At 44.3% G+C, this 21,655-nt stretch overlaps 1 protein-coding gene across 1 annotated transcript in view; it reads left to right on the top strand.

Moving 5' to 3' along the window:
- The window catches only part of efcab11 (EF-hand calcium binding domain 11), a 95,301-nt gene that overhangs the window by 69,980 nt on the left and 3,666 nt on the right, over positions 1 to 21,655 (top strand). The window lies entirely within an intron of this gene.

Here is a 21,655-nt window from a genome sequence, read left to right as displayed (position 1 = left end):
GCTTAAAAAACACAAATTGTTCAAGTTGGACAGATCATACATTTGCTACCTGCTTGAGGAATGGGAACAGGGATGCTGTGTTTAACTACAGCTGAGGTCTGCATGTTCATTTGAGATATGAATACTCAGCACCCAAACACAGAGTTGTGCCTTGCTCAGAAGTGTTACCATGGTGATCATAAGATCACTTAGTCTTAAATTATAAAGCATCAGGGTTCATTCCTAATTATGTGAAGCATCAACACTCATCCAATGCATGGTGTAGCCAAAGAAAGCAAGGTCGAGCTCAATGCATTGCTGTTTGCGTCATATTGTTTGGGGCTTAAAATGTGTCAGGATAAAAAATTAATAGTTTAACCCTGCTCTGATATTAAACAGGGAGTTTTAAAAGATTTATATCAATACTGCCTGCTAATGTCATCTGGGGTAGTGCACACATCCATACATTAGGTGTCAGTCAGATGAATTATTCATGCATTAATTGTTTCTGGTGCAATATTTGTCTTAAAAAAGTTAATTCTTGCTCAGCTGAGGGTCCTAACTCACTCCGAACAAACCTGCCCTCCCACCCAACCCCATCCCTGTTGTTTTTTTAATGCAGAGTGAGTGAAGGCCAGCTTTGTTACCTTACGGGTACAGCCAAATCTGATTCCAGAATCACTCAACATCAACAGGACTGCACCTTCCACCAGGGATCCTTCCCGGTATTTCCTTCTCAATACTCTCAGGGCATAGATGTCACAGGAGAAGCCACTACTTGTTTTCACAACCATTCTCCCACTTCCACCAACCACCACCACGCCCCCTCCACCTTCTCCTGGCACTTTCCCACACAACTCTGTGGGAGGAGAGCTGCTGCCTCACAGCGACAGAGACCTGGGTTCAATCCTGACCTCGGGAGCTGGCTGTGTGGAGTTTGTATGTTTTCAGTGTGACTGCATGGGCTTCCTCCCACTTCCCTAAGATCTGGGAGTTGGTAATTGCCCCTAGTGTGTAGGTGGGTGGTCAAATCTGAGAGGAGTTGAAGAGAGTGTGGGGCAAATAAAAAAACAGGATTAATGTAGGGTTAGTGTAAATGGGTGGTTGATGGTTGGTGAGGACTCAGTGGGCCAAAGAGCCAGATTCCATGCTGCCCCCTGCAGCCCTTGTGAAGTGAGTGGTTAATGAACCATTCTCTCAAATGGCTGTAACCCTGTGTGGAGAAGGTGCTCCCACAGCAGTACTAGAGCTTGACTAATGTTTGGACGTAGCTGCAGAGAGTCAATGGTTAATTATGTATCAGTGGAATGGAGGGGGCTAGGGATTAATCTACCAGGCTTGCTGAAGCCTGGTCTCCAACATCGTCCTTTCTCTCTGGTTCAGTTGAGCACAGGCCAACCCTGGATCCTTTCTACTCTATGCTCCAGTTCATTTTCAGTTGATGCAGAACAACGGCTTTATAATGTTGAAAGACTTGTAGCAAACAGAAAGTAGAGAGAATGATTCTTTGATAGTGCATCCAATGAGACTAACAGTCAGCAGCCTGACATCGTTCGGTTAACCCACAACCCTGCTCCAAGCTTCAAACACATCACTTTTTTTATTTCAAAAATACACTTTATTCATAAAAGTATATACAGGAACAACAAACAATCTGCTGGAGGAACTCAGTAGGTCGAGTAGCGTCTGTAGGAGGAAAGGAATTGTCAATGTTTCCGGTCGAAACCCTGTATCAGGACTGTCAAATGATGTTGTCCTGCATCAGGAATGTTAAATGTCCATTTGACAGTCCTGATGCAGGGTTTTGACCTGAAATGTCGACAATTCCTTTCTTCTCACAGACACTGCTCGACCCGCTGAGTTCCTCCAGCAGATTGTTTGTTGCTCCAGGTTCTAGTATCTGCAGTTTCTTGTGTCTCCATTATACAGGAAATACAATATAGTCAGTACATGTCTTTCTTTAAATCATTGTGAAATCAAATAAATACATTCAATGTGTCATCAAGGCAATACATATGTCAACGGCTCTACTTCGTTAGGAGTTTGAGAAGATTTGGTACGTCACCAAAGACTCTTGCAAGTGTCTATAGATGTACAGTGGAGAGTATTCTGACTGGTATGGAGACTCCAATGCACAGGATCACAGGAGGCTGCAGAGGGTCGTAGACTCAGCCAGCTCCATCACGGGCCCAACCCAAACCTGAACATTGAGGACATCTTCAAGAGGCGCTGCCTCAAGAAGGTGGCATCCATCATTAAGGACCCTCACCATCCGGAACATGTCCTCTTCACGTTACTATCATCGGGAGGGGGGGGAGGTACAGGAGCCTGAAGACCCACACTCACTGATTCAGGAACAGCTTCTTCCCCTCCATCAGCAGGTTTCTGAATGGACCATGAACCCATGAACACTACCAGATTGTTCCTTTTTTTTGCACTATTTATTTATTTTGTAATTTATAGTTTTTTTATGTCTTTGCACTGTACTGCTGCCATAAAACAACAAATTTCACATTATACAAGTCAGTGATAATAAACCTGATTCTGATTCTCGTACAAAGCGGCAATGCTACTCATGTTAAAAAAAAACAATCTGCTGGAGGAACTCAGCGGGTCAGGCAGCATTTGTGGAAGGAAATGGACAGTCGATGTTTCATTTCGAGACCCTTCATCTGGATAACAAAATATCAACGGCCCATTTCTCTCCATAGGTGCTGACTGACCCGCTGAGTTCCTCCAGCAGTTTGTTTTTTGCTCCGGATCCAGCACCTGCAGTCTTGTGTATCTCCAATGTTACTCAGACCTCTCAGATGCTAGAAGATGAACTCTTGATCTCCCAATCTACCTCGTCGTGGCCCTTGCACTTTATTTGTCTTAGCACTTTATTTGTCTACCTGAACTGCACTTTCTCTGTAACTGCAACTCTATATCCTGCATTCTGTTTTGCTTTTTACCAGCTTGATGTACTTATGTATGGCATGATCTGTCTGGATGGCACGCTAACAGTTTTTCACTGTATCTCAGTACATGTGACAATAATAAACCAAATAACTAAATACACCATGAGGTGATTGATAAGTTGTTACAAAGGACCCAGCCCCTCAGTGTACAGTGGCAGCAGGACCCTAGACTGTGGTTCTTCCCCACAAAGCCTTTGGGGTGGCAGCACCAAGCTTTGATGAATCCCTCTGTGTGTCCTCCTGCAGCCTGGAATGTCCAGTTGGCAATATTCACTTACGGGCATCTCATGGAACCGTAAGACCAACAGGTTTTGGGCAGACTAAAGTACATCTTTCATTGAGTTGATGGTCTTCCAATAACAGTTGATGTTTTTTTCTCGTGGAACAGCCTTTAGATCAGAGGGTCCTCTGTTATGCAGCTGCTCAGGACAAACCTCAAGAAAGAGCAGTGTTCCTTCTCAGCAAATACACAGCCTAGAAAGAGGTGGATCCTCTCATCCACACTTACAGGCATCTCAAGGGTAGCATGCATTCAGAGCGAGACTCTGACTGTGCAGAAAGCATCTGATAGGGAGGGCCCCTCTCACTGCCAGCCAAGGCACATCTTGGCATTTGTTGATGAGTTCTGACATCTGCCATATGGCTTTGACGGTCAGCTTGGAGAACATCCCACGGGACTGGTAATGGGTTTATTATTGTCACATATACTGAGATGCAGTGAAAAACTTTTGCTTGCGTGCCATCCATACAGATCATTCCATACATAAGTACATTGAGGTAATACAAAAGGAAAAAATGACAGGATACGGAATATAATGTTACAGTTACAGAGAAACTGCAGTATGGGTAGACAAATAAGGTGCAAGGGCCATGACAAGGGAGATTGAGAGAGCAAGAGTTCATCTTTATCATAGAAGAGGTCCATTTAAGAGTCTTAAAACATTGGGATGGAAGCTGTCCTTGAGCCTGGTGCTACGTGTTCTCAAGCTTTTGTTTTTTCTGCCCAATGGAAGGGGGGAGAAGAAAGAATGTCTAGAGTGGGTGGGGTCTTTGATTATGTTGGCTGCTTTAGGCAGAGTCAGTGGAAGGGAGGCTGGTTTGTGTGATGGACTGGGCTGTGTTCACAACTCTCTGCAATTTCTTGAAGTCTTGGGCAGAGAAGTTGCCATACCAAGCTATGGTGCATCTGGATAGGAAGCTTTCTATGGTGTATGTCCATTGTGTCCTTCTCCCTCAGGGCCTGCAGGATGTTCTGTGCTGACCACTGCCTGAATAAGTTGTGGTCAAAAGTGTTCTTCTGCAGAAACACTTCTGTGAAGAAGTGCAGTTGTACTCTTAAGGTTCATTACAGGCTTAGCCACAATAGCTTCATTGACATTGCCCTTCAACATAGTAACCTGTCCCACAGATTTTTGTGAGAACATTTATCAGTCAATACTTGACACCAAGCTGTTGCCTTTCCAACATTACAATAGCAGCTACACTTCAAAAAGTGCTTAATTGTCTGTAAAGCACTTTGGGACATCCCGAGGTTGTGAAAGAAGCTGTATAAATGCAAATTCTTCCTTCCTAAGATAAAATCAGGCGTGTAATCCTGTCACCGTCGATTTACAATTTATTAAACGCCGAAATGCTGATTCTAATTTGACAAGTGTGACTGACTTTGAATAATGGCGCCCAAGATCGAGAATGACCTTCAGAACAGCATGCCTTTAACCAGCACTGTGCAGCCTGCTTCTGAGAGGGGGACAGTGGGATTACATGGAGTTTAACCTGCTAGCATATCCCCTCCATAGGATCACTGAACACCACAGTGCAGAAGGAGGAGGGGGGCTCTTCTGCCCATAGTACTGTTGCTACCTCCCAGAAAGAACTGGTCCTTCTCCCCAGCCTTTTCCACACAACTCTGCAAATTTTTATCAGTCTTTCACTGAGTGTCTTCTGGATCACAACAGTCTTTCTCCTCAATCCTCCCCTAATTATTACAAATCTATTATCCCTGGTTTCTGATCCACTTGACAGAAAAAAATAACATTTGCCCAGCTTGCTCCTTCAAAACCTTTCATCATTTGAATATTAAATCTTCTGTTAATCTTTTCTGCACAGAAGGAAACCATCCCACATTTTCTAGTCTGCGCATATAACTGCAATCCCTCACCCTTAAGGTTACCCTGGTAAACCTGTTCTGCAAGGCTTTCACAGACTTACCCCCTTGAGTCCATTCAGCGGGATCAGTGCTGATCTATAACTTAACCATCCGTACCAGAGTGTGCCATGCCAAATTATACACAGAACACATTCACCTAAATCAGCCAATAAATGTCCAAAATACGCCAAGTTCTGCTGAGGATGTTCTTCAGGTAGGCTATCCCTATAATAGTATAATCATTTCAATGTCACATGACCCTGACAGCCCCCACCCCTCCCCTCCCCCTTTCAGTGCCCAAAAGAGTGCCCAATGTGCTCTCACTTAATTACTCTTCTGCGATTAGCTGTATTTCCATCCGTATTGTTTCTATTCACGAGCTCGCTGTGGAGCAGCCTTTGTTGGTTTACTCTCTTGTGCTTCAGTAAAGGCTGGTCTCTGTGTTCCTTTGTTTTTATTAACTATCATGAAACAGTGCAGACCCGAGTAATGAAAAGCAACAAAGGCATTTGAACTACCCAGTACTGCAGTCTCCATTGCCAATCATTAGCCATAGAGTCATCAGAGGTGCCACAGGGGCACAGTCTATTATGTCACTAAAGACCTAACGTGATGGGCACTTTGGGAACATTGTCAGGCAGAATCTGGATACCTCTGTTTTCTGATGTGTGTTTGTGACAAGCGTTTGCGGCTCAGTCATTGGTGCTTTGCAGGAACATTGAGAGAACTTTGTCAGCAAGCTGCGTAGGGTACTTGGCCGGTGATCTAAGGCTTTTCAAATCAGGAGATATAAAGGGAAGATGGAGAGGTGTGGCTGCCATTGATGAAAACTGGAAGTCTGAGGTAGTGCCAGAGATAGAGAACATAGAACAACACAGCACAGCAACAGGCCCTTTAGCCCACCATGTCTCTGCCAGACCCGATGCCAAATTAAACTAAATCTCTTCTGCCTGCACATGGTCCATATTCCTCCATTCCCTGCAAATTTGTGTGTCTATCTAAAAGCCTCTTAAATGCCACTGTTATATCTGCTTCCAGATCTCGGGGGTCAAAGGACTTAGTGATAAGGAAGGTATAGTATATTGCTATATTGAGGTAGTGATTAGGATTGTGCAAGTTGGTTGAATGGTTGAAGGGAAGTAGCTGTTCTTGAACCTGGTGGTATGGGACTTCAGGCTTCTGTCCCTCCTGCCCGATGGTGGCTATGAAGAGATGCCATAGCCTGGATGGTGGGGATCTTTGATGATTTGGAATTGGAATTGGTTTATTATTGTCACTTGTACCGAGGTACAGTGAAAAACTTGCCTTGCATACCGATCATACAGATCAATTCATTACCAGTGCACTGAGGTAGTACAAGGTAAAATAATACAGAATGCAGATTAAAGTGTCACAGCTACAGAGAAAGTGCAGTACAGGTAGGCAGTAAGGTGCAAGGTCATAATGAGGTAGATTGTGAGGTCAAGAGTCCATCTTATCGTACTAGGGAACCATTCAGTAGTCTTATAACAGTGGGATAGAAGCTGTCCTTGAGCCTGGTGGTCCGTGCTTTCAGGCTTTTGTATCTTTTGCCTGATGGGAGAGGGGAGAAGAGAGAATGTCTGGGGTGGCTGAGGTCTTTGATTATGATGGCTGCTTTACTGAGGCAGCGAGAAGTATAGACAGAGTCCATGGAGGGGAGGCTGGTTTCCATGATGTTCTGAGCTGTGTCCACAACTCTCTGCAGTTTCTTGCCATCCCAGGCAGAGCAGTTGCCATACCATGCCAAGTTTCCCGCAGAACCAAGATTTCCCACAGATGCTGCCTGATATGTTTCATGTTTGCAGCATTTTCCTGCATCTGCAGGATTTTTTATTTTAGATATACAGGGGTCTTTGGAGTAGGGTGTGAACCTGTGATCTATTTCAGAGGCAAAAATGCAAGCTCTTTGGTTTGCAAGTGGAACCCACCACCTTCTAGCTTGGGTGAGAGTGCCAGCAAAGTGTGACTAAACCACAAGCAGTAGAAGTAGAAATAAAGCAGCAACATGACTAGCTTGGAACCCTGAATGAACTGGACCTCCTGATGCTCTTAAAGGGCTTGACTGAATGGTGTTCCTGCAACATGAGCAGAACTCCTTTGTAATTGCAGTCTGTGAGAAGCCCAACACAGAAAAATTCTCTGGGTCCAGTGATGGGCAATCAAGCAGAATAGAAAAGCGAACTAAAAATGATTGAATGTTTATCAGTAGTCACCACAATATCATGCAATTTGAGAGTAATTATTGAGGGTTTTTTGCTTCTTTGAAAGAGGATAAGTAACCAGGCCCAGACAAAATATATCTTAGACTGTTAAAAGAAGCAAGGGAGGAAATTGTGGAGCTCTGACCTTATTTTTTTCAATCCCCTCTGGCTATGAGAGTGGTGCTAGAGGATTGGAAGGTTGCTAAACTTGTAACGTTGTTTAAAAAAAGAGAAGAGGAGATAAAATAATTATAGGCCAATTAGTTTGGCAGTGTGGACAAATTCTAGTGATTATTTCCAAGGGAGAGCATGACGCTTCATTTAGAAAGACATAGATTAATCAAGGAAAGTCAGCATCGATTTGTTAGAGACCAGCTTGACTGATTTTTTAACTTGGCTCGATGAGGTGTTTGATGTAGTCTATAGGGCTTTCGACAAGGTTAGTCAAAAAACTAGAAGCCCATGGGATCAAAAATTGACATAGTGGCAGTAAGCAAAGGAGTGATGGTTGACTGCTGTTTTAGTGACTGGAAGGCTGTAACCAGTGAGGTTCCAAGGGTCTCAGTTCTCCATCCTTTGCTTTCTGTAATATATATTCATCATTGAGTTAGAAGTTTGCAGATGATACAAAAATTGTATGCATAGCTGATATTGAGGAGGAAAGCTTAGACTGCAGGAAGGTCTGGATCATCCAGCCAGTCGGACAGAAAAGTGGCAAATGGAATTTAATCCAGAGAGACTTGAGGCAATGCATTTGGGGTGATACAAAAACGCAAGGAAATCCACAATAAATAGGATCTTGAGAAGTGTGGAGGAAGAGAGGGAGTTCGGAGTTTATGGGCACAGATCTCTAAAGGTACAGGACAAGTCGATAAGGTGGTTAAACAGGCACATGGGATACTCTCCTATATTAGTCAAGGGGTAGAATACAAGAACAAGGAGTTTAGGCCAGAATTGTACTTTACAGGAAAGGTGTGGAAAAGCAAAACATTGCAGATGTTGGAAATCTGAAATAAAACCAGAAAATGCTTGTAATAGTCAGCAAGTCACACAACGTTTGTGGGGCAGAACTAGCTAAACCCTTCCCAACTTTGCTTTATGTTCCATGATGATTTGATCATGAATAATAGAAAAATGGGGGGCTATGTGAGAGGGAAGGATTAGATAGAGCAGGGATAAAATGTCAGCACAACATCGTGGGCCGAAGGGCCTGTACTGTGCTGTAGTGTTCTATGTTCTATGATATCACAGCTATTTTGTCATGAAGCATAGAAGTTTTACATGACAGAAGACCATTTGGTCCACTGTGTTCATGCTGGTCAAAGAAAAGCCTTCCAGCCTAATTTTCGTCCCCTTCCCCCTCCTGGTTCCATCCATCTACCACCCACACATTCCAACCACTAGAATCCCCCCGCCCATCTGCTTCTGGTTTGATCTGCCCTTCACCTCTCCCCTAATGATAAGATGAGACAAGATAAGATATCTTTATTAGTCACATGTACATCAAAACACACAGTGAAATGTATCTTTGCGTAGAGTGTTCTGGAGGCAGCCCGCAAGTGTCGCCATGCTTCCGGTGCCAACATAGCATGCCCACAACTTCCTAACGCATACGTCTTTGGAATGTGGGAGGAAACCGGAGCACCCGGAGGAAACTCACACAGATACGGGGAGAACATACAAACTCCTTACAGACAGTGGCCGGAATTGAACCTGGGTCGCTGGCACTGTAAAGCGTTACGCTAACCGCTACACTACCATGCCTGTAAGAGGTGGTGGAGACAGAAGCCCTCATCACATCAAAATAGTACTGGGATTTGTCTCTGAAGAGCTGTGAGCTACAGGGCTACAGACTGGAAGGTTGGGTCGCCTTTTCTTGACTGACACAGAAGCAGCAGGCCAACTGCAACCTGTGTTGTAAATTTTCTGTGATTCATGAAGAAAGAGCTATGCAACTTAATTGTCAGGGAACATAAGAGAAAATGGTAAATACTCTAAAGGCACATAAACACATTGACAAACGTTGGAATGGGATTAGAGCCATCATCAGACAGATAGGTAAAAATTCCAGGCACTGGTAGAAATATTACATAATAAGTTAGCTTCAGTAACTTCAAGGGAAGCAGGTCAGCTGGCTTGACATAATATGAGATTAGAAATGATATAGTCACCCTTAAAATAAAAAGAGAGATATTAAATAAAGTTATCGGAGTCAAAGAGGATAAAGCCCCTCTGGAGATGGATTGCATCTAAGCTTTTAAAAAAAACATCTAGGGAAGAGGAAGCTGTGCACTACAGCACATATTTAATAATTCATTAGAGAAAGGTGCAGCACCAGACTACTGGCAGATAATTGTTATACCTGGATTAGAGCAGTGAGAGGGAATGTGTCCAGGGAACTATAAACAAGTCGGCTTAAAATCAGTGGTCAGCAAAATAATGGAAACATCATCAAAACAAAGAATGCAAAAATACAACAGGGACAGTCAACATTCCTTAAAAAGGAAAAGTCTTGACCAACCTCAATGAATTCTTTGAAGAATCAACAGTGTTATCATGCATCTAAATTTCTAAAGGGCCTTTGATAGATCTAATTGATAAATGATTAAGGTCAGTGCATGCAAAGTCAGAGGACAAGTGATAGAAGCGATATCTGGTTGTCTGGGAGAACACTTCAGAGAGCTATTCTGCTACCTGTTCAAAGTGCCTCTAAGTGGGAGGTGGGATCCCACAAGGAGCAACTCCAAGACCCCACTCTTGGCCAGAAGTACAGGCGATCCCCGCCTTATGGCTATTCAGATAATGAGAATTCACCATTACAGAATTCACAAATCACGACCCAAAATTTTGAGATAGGGAATAAAACAGAATTTATGTGAAAAAAGTAAATAAAATAAACAAAAAAATTTTTTTTCAACTCGCATTTCTTGACGCATGCACAGATGACGCAGCTTCGCGTTACAGAAAATCATGAGACGGACCATTTTCTGGGTATACAACCCGTCCTAAACCCCATAACATGAGGAGGTTGCCTGTAATTTAAATGGGATTCAGAAACACATTTTCTGAATGACGTATGTTCAGTGGAATAGTCTATTACTAAAAAAGGACAGCTACAGATTATAGAGTAACAGACCTCCAAATAATTGGCAGATGAATCTCAACATGGCTGCATGTGAGATTTGGTAATTCAAATTAAGTTACATATTATGTAGAAAATAAGAGTCTAGATAAGTGGAGCAAACACACAAGTCATTATAAGCTAATGAGGCTGTGAACAGGAATATCTAACATGTAAGGCTTATTTCTAGAGGGATAGATTGGAAAGAGGTGTTAAGCTTTGATTAGACCACACAAGGAGTACCGTGTACATGCCAGGTCACTGAATTAAAAAAAGGATACAGGGACACTGCAGAGGGTACTAAAAAATGACTTTACAAAGAAACCAGAGCTGTGAGCACAGATTGATTAGGGAGGAATGAACAGGCTGTGTCTCTCTAATCTTGAAAAGAAAGGCGAGAGGGATGACCTAATACAAATCCACATGTGGGGAAGAACAAAACCACGTGAGCCATATGTACCTGTCATTCCTGATTTCCGTCGACAACAGTAAGTGTTATGTTCAAAGACCAAGGAAGCTACGGTTACAGATAAGACACATGCAGACTTCCAAAGACTAGAATATATACAAGATGGTGTTTCAAGTTCTCAGTCTTACTTTCAAATGTCTCTGCCATCCTGCTCCTCCTACGTCCACTAGCCTTATAACCACAACCTCTGTTCCCTAGTATAGCCTCTTGCACATCCCTGACCTTAGTCTTACCGATGATGGGCACATTTTTAGCAGGTAAGGTCTGTAACGCTCTCCGTAAATCTCTCCATCTTTCCATTCTTTTAAGATGTTCCTTGAACCTACCTCTTTATCAAGTCACTTGCCCGGATTTGTCCTGGTTTGTCAAATTTTGTCCCAAAATGCTTCTTTGAATGGCCTCGGAACATTTGACTGCATTAACTGTGCTGTATAAACACAAGTTGTTGTTGTTAAGGAGCTGTTCCTGGCAAGAATAGAAAGACGACAGGTGTATTTGGCTAAATTTGTCTGTGAGCAGATGGGCCTGTTGCTCCGCATAGTTTAACAGTGCAGGTTCCTGTCAGATGCGGAGCAAGTTGCCAAACACAACATAAAAGTTGCCTATAAACATTATTAAGATGTTGGACTTAGGATGGACCAGCTTGGTTAACTATCTTTGGCATGGCCTCATGATTATTAAAAGCATTCAAAGCACAGGAGGAAGTCTGAATCCGCTGCTCAGATGTGCTTAAGAAATTATGCTGCATGTTTGGAGTAATGTGCGTGAACGTAAGAAGCTGTAGAGAGTAGTAGACTCAGCCCAATACACCCCAGGCACATCCCTCTCCATTATCAACATGAGGCGCTCCCTCAAGAAGGCAACATCTATTATCAAAGATCCCCACCATCCGGGCCATGCCATCTTCTCGCAGCTGCCATTGCTCTGAAATCCCACACCACCAGGTTCAAGAACAGCTGCTTCCCTTCAACCATTCAGTTCTTGAACCAACCTGCACAACCCTAATCACTACCTCAGGATAGCAACACCATGACACTTTGCGCTACAATACACTGTAGTTTTTTTTGTTCTAATTATGTTCTTTCTTGTATAATTTTGTTTAATTTATGTTTTTCTTGTGAATGTTGTCTATCTGATGCTGTGAGCCTGTGATGCTGCTACAAATTAGTTTTTCACTGCACCTGTGCACACATGTGCTTGTGCAGATGACAATAAACTCGACTTTGACCTTGGAAAAACAATATCACATCATCATTCTTTCATGCAGAGTTTCTGCTTCTTATACTGTACCTTGTGTGACCTGGGGACTTTAACAGCCAAATCGTTTAACTTTTGAAGAGTTGTCACTATTGTAATATTGGAATCCAATTTATGCACAGCAGGATCCCACAAGCAGCGATGAGATAATGTTCAGATCATGATATTGATTGAAGCTTAAATATTGATTTGGCCTCTGTGGGGAGGGCCACTCTTCTCCCCTTTGAAGTAGTGCCATTGGATTGTTTGCATCTACCCAAACAAGCAGGCAATGTTACAACACCTGTTCCAAAAGACAGCGCCTTCAACAAAACGGCACCTTTAAGTGGCACCTGAATGCACAACCTTCTTTTCCAGAGACTGGAATGTGTGTATTTGATTATGTATATCAAAGTCAAAGTTGCGTTTATTGTCATGTGCACAAGTACATGTACGCATAGGTGCAATGAGAAACTTACTTACAGCACCATCACAGGCACATAACATCATATAAGCAGCATTCACAAGAAAAACATGAATTAAACATAAATTATATACAACTTTTACAAGAAAAAACACAATTAGAACAAAACAAAGTCCATTTTAGTGCAGTGATCATAGTGTTACTAAACTGAGGTAGTGATTAGGTTCAAGAACTGAATGGTTGAGGGAAGTAGCTGTTCTTGAACCTGGTGGTGTGGGACTTCAGGCTTCTGTACCTCCTGCCCGATGGTAGCTGTGAGAAGATGGCATGGCCCGGATGGTGGGGGTCTGTGATGATGGACGTTGCCTTCTTGAGGCAGCCCCTCCTTTAGATACTACCGATGGAGGGGAGGGATGTGCCAGAGACGTATTGGATGTATGTGCATACATGTCCAAACACACAAGCCCAGTCACTGATAAATAGACATAGAGCAATATAATAAATGCCAGTAATAATAATCCTTTAACATTACCATGCATCCAGGTATGAATATTAAATGAAATTTTTAAAGTTTATTATTGAGACAATGGTTCTGACCATTTCTTAATGGAAGATACGAAAACCACCATGGACGTCTATTGGCCAAGACGGCCACAACAACTTGAATTTACAGAGTGCCTTTAACATAGTAAAGTGTTTCACAGATACAATGGAAGGAGAACTGACATCCAGCCACATATGGACATATTGGAACACGACCGTTAGTCAAAGAGGAAGGTTTTGAAGAATTTGACGGAAGGGGAGAGCGAAGTGAAGGGGTTGAGGGAGAGAACTTCATTAGCCTAAGGAGCTGAGGGCGTGTCTGCTTGGCATTAGAGCAAAAGGAGACTAACTGGTAAATTGGTTTGTTATTATCACATGTACTGAGGTACAGTGAAAAACTTTGTTTTGCATGCCATCCATACAGATCATTTCATCACACCAGTGCATCAAGGTCGTCCAAGGGAAAAACAACAGAATGCAGAATAAAGTGTTACAGTTACAGAGAAAGTGCAGTGCAGGCAAACAATAAGGTGCAAGGCCATGACATGGTGGATTATGAGGTCAAGAGTCCATCTCTTGAGGTGGACTGAAGGTGCATGGAGGGCCACTGAGGACAAAAGTTTGCAGAGGCAGATAGGGGACGAGGCCATGGAGGAATTTAAAAACAAGGACTGGAATTTTAATTTGGGAATTGCGCTCAACATTAATCACCCTCAGAGGCTGTACAACGATGTGCGATCTGTTTATGTTACTGCCAGTTCGCACCAGAGCACTGATCTGCAATGCTCATCTTTGAGCCACACTGCCAGGCAGACAACAGGACAAGAAGCAGCACCCCTGCCCCACCCTGTCCTTCCCATTCTCTTCAGTCCTCCCCTTGTGTTATTTTAGACTTGTCCAGATGGTCCCACAGTTTAATGGGTTCTGTTTCACAGGTCAGTCAGGAAGAAGCAATGCAGTGATTAAGATCTGGTTGCAGAGCTGCCTGGAATCCCCATGTGGCTGCCTTCTGCCATAGTAAAAGCCTCTTTCACACACACTGTAGAGCAGTTCAGTGCTCCCACAATTATCCCATCTTTGGTAGAAGCCCCGTTAAACGCAGCCCCGCATATTTGTGTCTGTTTAGCAAATATTACTTCCCGCAAGGCAGTTTTAAGTGCAGTGATACAAAAGGCTCGCTTGGAATATGTTCACCTCTTTAATTTGAAGAGTTTGAACACAGAAGACAATTATTCTTCTCTCCTTATGTTCCTGTATTCTCTGTATCTTAGAAAAATGAGAGACACAAGAGACCATAAAATATAGGAGCAGAATTAGGCCATTCAGCCCATCGAGTCTGCTCCACCATTCAGTCATGGCTGATTTTTCTTTCAACCCCATTCACCTGCCTTCTAACCATAACCCTTAACCCCCTTACCAATCAAGAACCTATGAATCTCTGCCTTAAATACACCCAATGACGGCCTCCACAGCCCTCTGTGGCAACGAATTCCACAGATTCACATCCTCTGGCTGAAGAAATTCCTTATCTCAGTTTTAGAGGGACATCCCTTTATTCTGAGGCTATGCCCTCGGATCCTAGACTCTCCAACTAATGGAGACATCCTCTTCACGTCCAATCTATCCAGGCCTTTCAGTATCTGGTAGGTTTCAATGAGATGTCCCCTCATTCTTCAGAACTCCATTGAGTACATGTCCAGAGACATCAAACGCTCCTCATACATTAAACCTTTCATTCCTGGGATCATTCTTGTGAACCTCCTCTGGACCCTCTCCAGGGCCAGCACATGCTTCCTTAGATATGAGGCCCAAAATAGCTCACAATATTCCAAATGCGGTCTGACCGATGCTGACCAAGAGGCTGTAGATGCTGGAATCTGGAGTAAAAAAGGAACTCAGCAGATCAAGCAGCATTTGTCAGGGGGAAAGGAATTGCCAACATTTCAGGTCGAAACCCTGTATCAGGACTGACCCAAAACGTCAACAGTTCCTTTTCCCCCAAGGTGGTGGGCCGAAGGGCCTGTATTATGGTGGGCCGAAGGGCCTGTATTGTGCTGTATTGCCCTATGGTTTTAGATGCTGCTTGATCCGCTTTCAGCAGGTTGTTTCTTTGGAAGAATAAGAGGTGGTCTTATTGAAACTTCAAGATTCCTGCAGGACACCACAGAATGGGTGAAGAGGGTAGTTCCCATGGCTGAGGAAATAGAACCAGTGGTCTTAGAATAAGAGGTAGGCCTCTTTGGGCTAGATAAGGAGAAGTTTTTTCACTCAGAGGGGGATGAATCTTTGGAATTCTTTACCCTGGAGGCTATGGATGCTCAGTCATTGAGATCATTCAAAACTAAAATTGATAGATTTCGGCTTAGTAAGGAATCCAGGGCAGGGAAATAGCTCTGAGGTAAAAGGTCAACCAATATCTTGCTGAATGGCAGAACGGTCTTGAAAGGCCAGATGGCCCCCTCCTGCTCCCATTTCTTCTGTTCTTTTCACTGCTCCCCCAGTTTTGCCAGAAGCTGTTAACACAGGCTGGGGGATGCAATTCTACTGGCACCGTCAGCTCATTCTTTATGTGTGTGACTGAACGGTATTTTGCCAGAAGCCGGTCAAGAAAAGAGCAGGGCAATTGGATCAACCAGAGGGCTCATGGAAGAGCTGCCACAGACTCAATGGGTGTATTGGACCCCTTCTGTTTGAGGGTGCTTAGAACCCACAACCTTGTGACTGAGAGATGATAGTGTTACTTACACTGAGCTATGGCTGGCAGACAGTACACAAGCTCTGAACTTTTCTTCAACCTTCCTGACCTTTATTGCCTCCTGCTCAGAATCTTCATCCTTGTTCCCAATCCATTCCTGGGTCTCTGTAATCCCTTTGACGTCTACAAACTCTTGAGACGTGTGGTACAGCAGCCTTTGTCTGTGTGGAGTTTGCACATTCTCCCTGTGACTTCGTGCGTTTCCTCTGGATGCTCTGGTTTCCTCCCACGTCCCATAAGACCATAAGACATGGGAGCAGAGTTAGCCCATTCGGCCCATGGAGCCCTCTCCGCCATTCGATCATGGCTGATTTAATTTTCCCTATCAACCCCATTTTCCTGCCCTCTCCCCGATGTGCCAGAGATGTGCAAGTTAACAACATTTAAAAGGTACTTGGACAGGTACATGGATAGGGAAGGTTTAGAGGGATATGGGCCAAACGTGGGCAAAGGGGACCAGCTTAGATGGGAACCTTGGTTGGCATGGACCAGTTGGCTCTATGACTCTAAGTTGGTAGGTTAATTGGCCACTGTAAAATGCCTCTAGTGTGTCGGTGAGTGGTAGAATCTGGGGGGAGTTGTTGAGGATGTGGGGAACATAAGATGGGATTAATGTAGGATTTGTGTAAATGGGTGATGGATGGTCAGTGCGGACGTAGTGGGCCAAAGGGCCTCTTTCTGTGTTGAATTTACATTTCTGCATACCTGGCCTCTTGTTCGTCCCCAAGTTTAATTGCCCATCTAGCGGCAGTTATACCTTCAGCTTTCAAAGTCCTAACCTCTGGAGTTTGTTTCCTAAGTCTCCTTATTTTATGACACTCTTTGCCCAGTCTTTTGATTGATTCTCCCATGAAGTGCCTTGGGGCAATTGTTATGTTGAAGGCACTGTATAAATGCAGCGTTTTGTTGTCTGCTTTTCTTTCCCTCCTCCTTGCCCAGGGAAATAGAAGCTGATCCCAAAGTACCCACCACCCTCCTGGCTGGTAACACCTAATGCAGTAAAGGACCTGAGTATACCCTGGGTCCGTACCATCACTGTGCAGTTGGCACGGGGCATACCGACAGTGAGGCTGCAGCACATCATTGTCAATGAACCATTTTTAGCAACGCTCTTGCAACAGAGCCTCATTAACAAAACTGTCAGGTGTGTGGCTGTCAGCCATTCCTTATTAACAGACTGGTAGTTAAATTGATGTTCAAAGTGGTGCCAGGTCTGATAGAGATGCAGCTGCCGACACTGAAAACAATCTGGATATAAAGGGACGGATCTGCTCCCTGCAGTTACTTTGCACAGGATTCTTTAGCCATTAATACAATGGCCCATAAATTCTATTGTGTAGTCACAATGCTTACGTGCACGATACAGTGAAAATTCATTGGGAAGCTGATCACTGATCGAGACTGGATATGAACAGTATCTGCTGGGTCCTTGCCTTTGTGACACACCAACACACAGAGGTGCCTCAGGCGTGCAGACTGTCAGCCAACATTGTGCAATAAGTGTCTGGGTGCTGCTTTAAAATTCAGCTGTCCCTACGTGGTCCAAGCTGCAGATGTAGGCTGAACCTCCAGCTGGGAGCAGGCTGCACATTAGGTTCCAAGGTTATCCTTCGCTGCGACTTTATCTTTCGGGAGACCCACCATCCCATGTCCGTCCACACCACATGTACACCTTGACTACCTCCCCGAACTGATCGCAACCCAACCACTCCCATTCCTCCCTCCCAGTGCTTGCCTGAGATATCCTCCCACCCATGACACCAGATTCTCAGTGCAAAGCTGCTAAGTGCCAGCCTTCACATCAATGGAGGCCAGAGGAAGTGGGCAAGGTCCCAAAAGAGTACTTTCCATCGGTATTCACCAAGGAGAAAGATATGCAGGGTAGCGAGATCATGGAGGGGTATGCTGATATTCTAGGGCATGTTGATATTAAGGAGGAGGAGGTGTTGGGTTTCTTAAAGGGCATTAAAGTGGATAAGTCTCCAGAACCTGATGGGACCTATTTCAGGGTACTGAAGGAGGCAAAGGAGGGCCTTGACAGCAACCTTCGTATCCTCTTTAGCCTCAGGCATGGTCCCAAAAGATTGGAGAATAGCCAATGTTGTTCCTTTGTTTAACAGGGACAAACTAGGAAATTATAGGCCAGTGAGCCTTATGTCAGTGGCAGAGGAATTACTAGAGAAGATTCTTAGGGACAGAATTTACTCACATTTGGAAAAGCGTGGACTTATTAGGCAAAATCAGCTTGAATTTGTGCGGGGGGAAGGTCATGTCTCACAAACTTGATTGAGTTTTTTTGGGGAAGTGACGAAGTTGATTGATGAGGGTAGGGCAGTTGATGTTGTCTACATGGACTTTAGTAAAGCATTTGACAAGGTCCCTCATGGTCGGCTGATCCAGAAGATTAAGTCACATGAGATCCACAGTGAGTTGGTAAATTGGATACAAAATTAGCTTGGTCATAGTAGACAGAGGGTAGTTGTGGAGGGGTATTATTCTGACTGGAGGTTTGTGACTAGTGACCAGCAAGGATCAGTGCTGGGATCACTGTTGTTCACGATATATATAAATAGTCTGGATGAAAATGTGGGTGGTCTATTAGTAAGTTTGCAGACGACGTAAAAATTGGTGGAGTTATGCATAGTGAGGAAGGTTGTCAAAGGATACAACAGGATATAAATCAGTTGGAAACTTGGGTGGAGAAATGGCAGATGGCGTTTAATCAGGTAGGTGTGAGGTGTTCCATTTTGGGAGGTCAAGTGCAATAGGAAAGTACACAGTAAATGGCAGGACCCTGCGGAGCATTGATGTACAGAGGGATGTTGGGGTGCAAGTCCATAGCTCCCTGAAAGTGGCAACACAAGTGGATAGGGTGGTAAAGAAACCATACAGGGACACAAGAGATTCGGCAGATGCTGGAATCTGGAGCAACACATGCAAAATGCGGGAGGAACTCAGCAGGTCAGGCAGCATCTGTGGAGGGAAATAAACAGTCGATGTTTCGGGTTGAGACCCTTCATCAGGACTGGAAAGGAAGAGGGCAGAAGCCAGAATAAGAAGATCAGGGGAGGGGGAGGAGCACAAGCTGGCAGGTGATAGGTGAGTCCAGGTGGGAGGGGGAAGGTAGGAGAGTGGGGGAGGGGGGAGATGTAAGAAGCTGAGAATTGATCGGTAGAAGAGGCAAAGGGCTGAAGAAGAAGGAATCCGGTAGGAGAGGGCAGCGGACCATGGCAAAAAAGGGAAGGAGGTGGGGAATAGATGGGCAGGTCGTGGGGGTGGGGGAGGAGAAAGAGAAGGGGTGAGGGGGCCACAGGAATGAGGGAAGACAAAGAAGGTGTGGAGGGAGGGCAGGGGAGGGGTGACCGGAAGTTGGAGAAATCGATGTTGAGGCCATCAGGTTGGAGACTCGCAAGGCGGAATATGAGGTGTTGTTCCTCCAAGCTGCACCTGGCCTCAACGTGGCAGTAGAGGAGGCCATGGATAGACATGTCGGTGTGGGGGTGGAATGTGGGATTGAGGTGGGTGGCCACTGGGAGGTCCTGGCTTTAGTGGCGGACAGAGCGAAGGTGCTTGACAAAGCGGTCACCCAATCTGCATCGGGTCTCACTGATGTACAGGAGGCCGCACCAGGAGCACCAAATGCAATAAATGACACCCTCGGATTCACAGGTGAAGCGCTGTACAACATGAAGAAACTATAGAGCATGCTTGCTTTCATCGGTCGGAGTGTTGCGTATCAAAGTCGGGAAGTCATGTTGCAGCTGTATAAAACTTTGGTTAGCCCACACTTAGAGTATCGTGTGCAGTTCTGGTCACCACGTTACAAGAAGGATGTGGAGGGTTTGGAGAGGGTGCAGAAGAGGTTCACCAGGGTGTTGCCTGGATTGGAGGGTATTAGCTATAAGGAGACATTGGACAAACTTGGATTGTATTTTTGGAGCGTTGGAGGCAAAGGGGCAACCTGATATAAAGGTTGGAGAGGCACAGATAGGGTAGGCAGTCAGAGTCTTTTTCCTAGGGTGGAAATGTCACTTAATAAGGGCATAGCTTTAAGGTAAGAGGGGGAAAGTTTAAAGAAGATTTATGAGCAAAGGTTTTTTATACAGAGAGTGGTAGGTACCTGGAACACGCTGCCAGGGGAGGTGGTAGAAGCAGAAATGAGAACAATGTTTAAGAGGCATTTATTGGTATTGGTTTATTATTGTCATTTGTACCGAGGTACAGTGAAACACTTGTCTTGCACACCGATCATACAGGTCAATTCATTACACAGTGCATTGAGGTAGTACAGGTAAAATCGATAACAGTACAGAGTAAAGTGTCACAGCTACAGAGAAAGTGCAGTGCAATAAGGTGCAAGGTCAACAAGGTAAACACATGAACAGGCAGGGAATAGAGGGATACCCACCATGTGCAGGCAGATGGGATTAGTTTAGTTGGCATCATGTTCGGCACAGACATGGTGGGCCGAAGGGCCTGTTCCAGTAGTACTCTTCCGTTCTGTGTTCTACATTCATTTTATACAATGCCTCCGCAATACTTGAAGGGTAGGACCCGGAGATTTGATTTGGTAAGCGTACCTAATAATGTCTTCAGATATTATTTTCTGTTGATAGTAAAATTGTCAGATTAAAAATAAAATTTAGATCACAGGTTTATGATTGTGAAAATCGGGAGCTGAATCTCAATGGATAATTGGAACTTTGGACAGAACAAGCAGCCACTCTTGTCATTGGCAGCTCTGACTCAGTCGTTGGTTCCTTTGCCTGTCAGAAGATCCCAGGTTCAAGTCCCACTTCAGAGATTTCAGCTCCAAGGTTCCAGAAGCAATAATGAGCAGGTACTACAATGCTGGGTTAACGTTTTTCAGATGAGACATTAAACTAAGATCTTGTCGACTCTCTCAGGAAGACATAAAGGCACTATTTTGAAGACAAGTAGGACAATTATCTGGATCGTTTGCAGTACCACGTTGTTTGTGGGAGCTTACTGGCCACAGATTGGTTGCCATATTTACTTTGATTGGCTGCAAAATGCTTCAGGACACTTCAAGGTGCTGAAATACCAGAGTGACTTTCTCCTTCAAATGCTCTGAAGCTGACAAACTGTTGTGGTTCCCAAGTTAGACACACGGTCTCCAACAGTGTCGGGCAGCTGTGAGTCCAGATAGGCAATGCCTTTGGTTAATCACAACCCATCCAAAGACATGCAACAACCATTCAATGCATTGCCTCCATGCCCTTTATTGAGGCCTTTTGAGTATCTACACTGACCTGTTCAGTTAACGGCTTTCTCATCTACCAACATATAAAGAGGCATTTTTTAGTTCCACAGATAATGAGCATTTGCTGTGCCAAAGGTTCAATTAATTGCCTCTTCTCAATATGTCAGTGTCCCATGACCCTTATGAATTGCAGTTAACAGCTCAATGAACATTTCACTGCTGAATTTATTAAAATGATGTCAGTCATGGTTCTGGGAGCAATCTCTCCTCCGAGTCTGAAGGTTGTGAGTTCAAATCCTATTTCGGAGATTGGAGTACAAAAGTCCAGGTTAACCACTCCAGAGTTGTACCGCATGAGTGCTGCACTGTCAGATTGACATCATAGAGTCATGCAACACGGAAACAGGCCCTTCAGCCCAACTGAATCCATGCTGACCAAGATTCCCAACTAAGCTAGTCCCATTTGCCCATGTTTGGCCCATATCCCTCTAAACCTTTCCTATCCATGTACCTCTCCAGGTGTCTTTTAAATGTTGTTATTGTACCTGCCTCAACCACTTCCTTTGGCAGCTCATT

Source organism: Pristis pectinata, chromosome 1, assembly GCF_009764475.1.
Source record: "Pristis pectinata isolate sPriPec2 chromosome 1, sPriPec2.1.pri, whole genome shotgun sequence".
NCBI classification, from domain to species: domain Eukaryota; kingdom Metazoa; phylum Chordata; class Chondrichthyes; order Rhinopristiformes; family Pristidae; genus Pristis; species Pristis pectinata.
The sequence above is the reverse complement of the archived record's forward strand: the minus strand, read 5'-3'. Positions and strand labels throughout refer to the sequence as shown.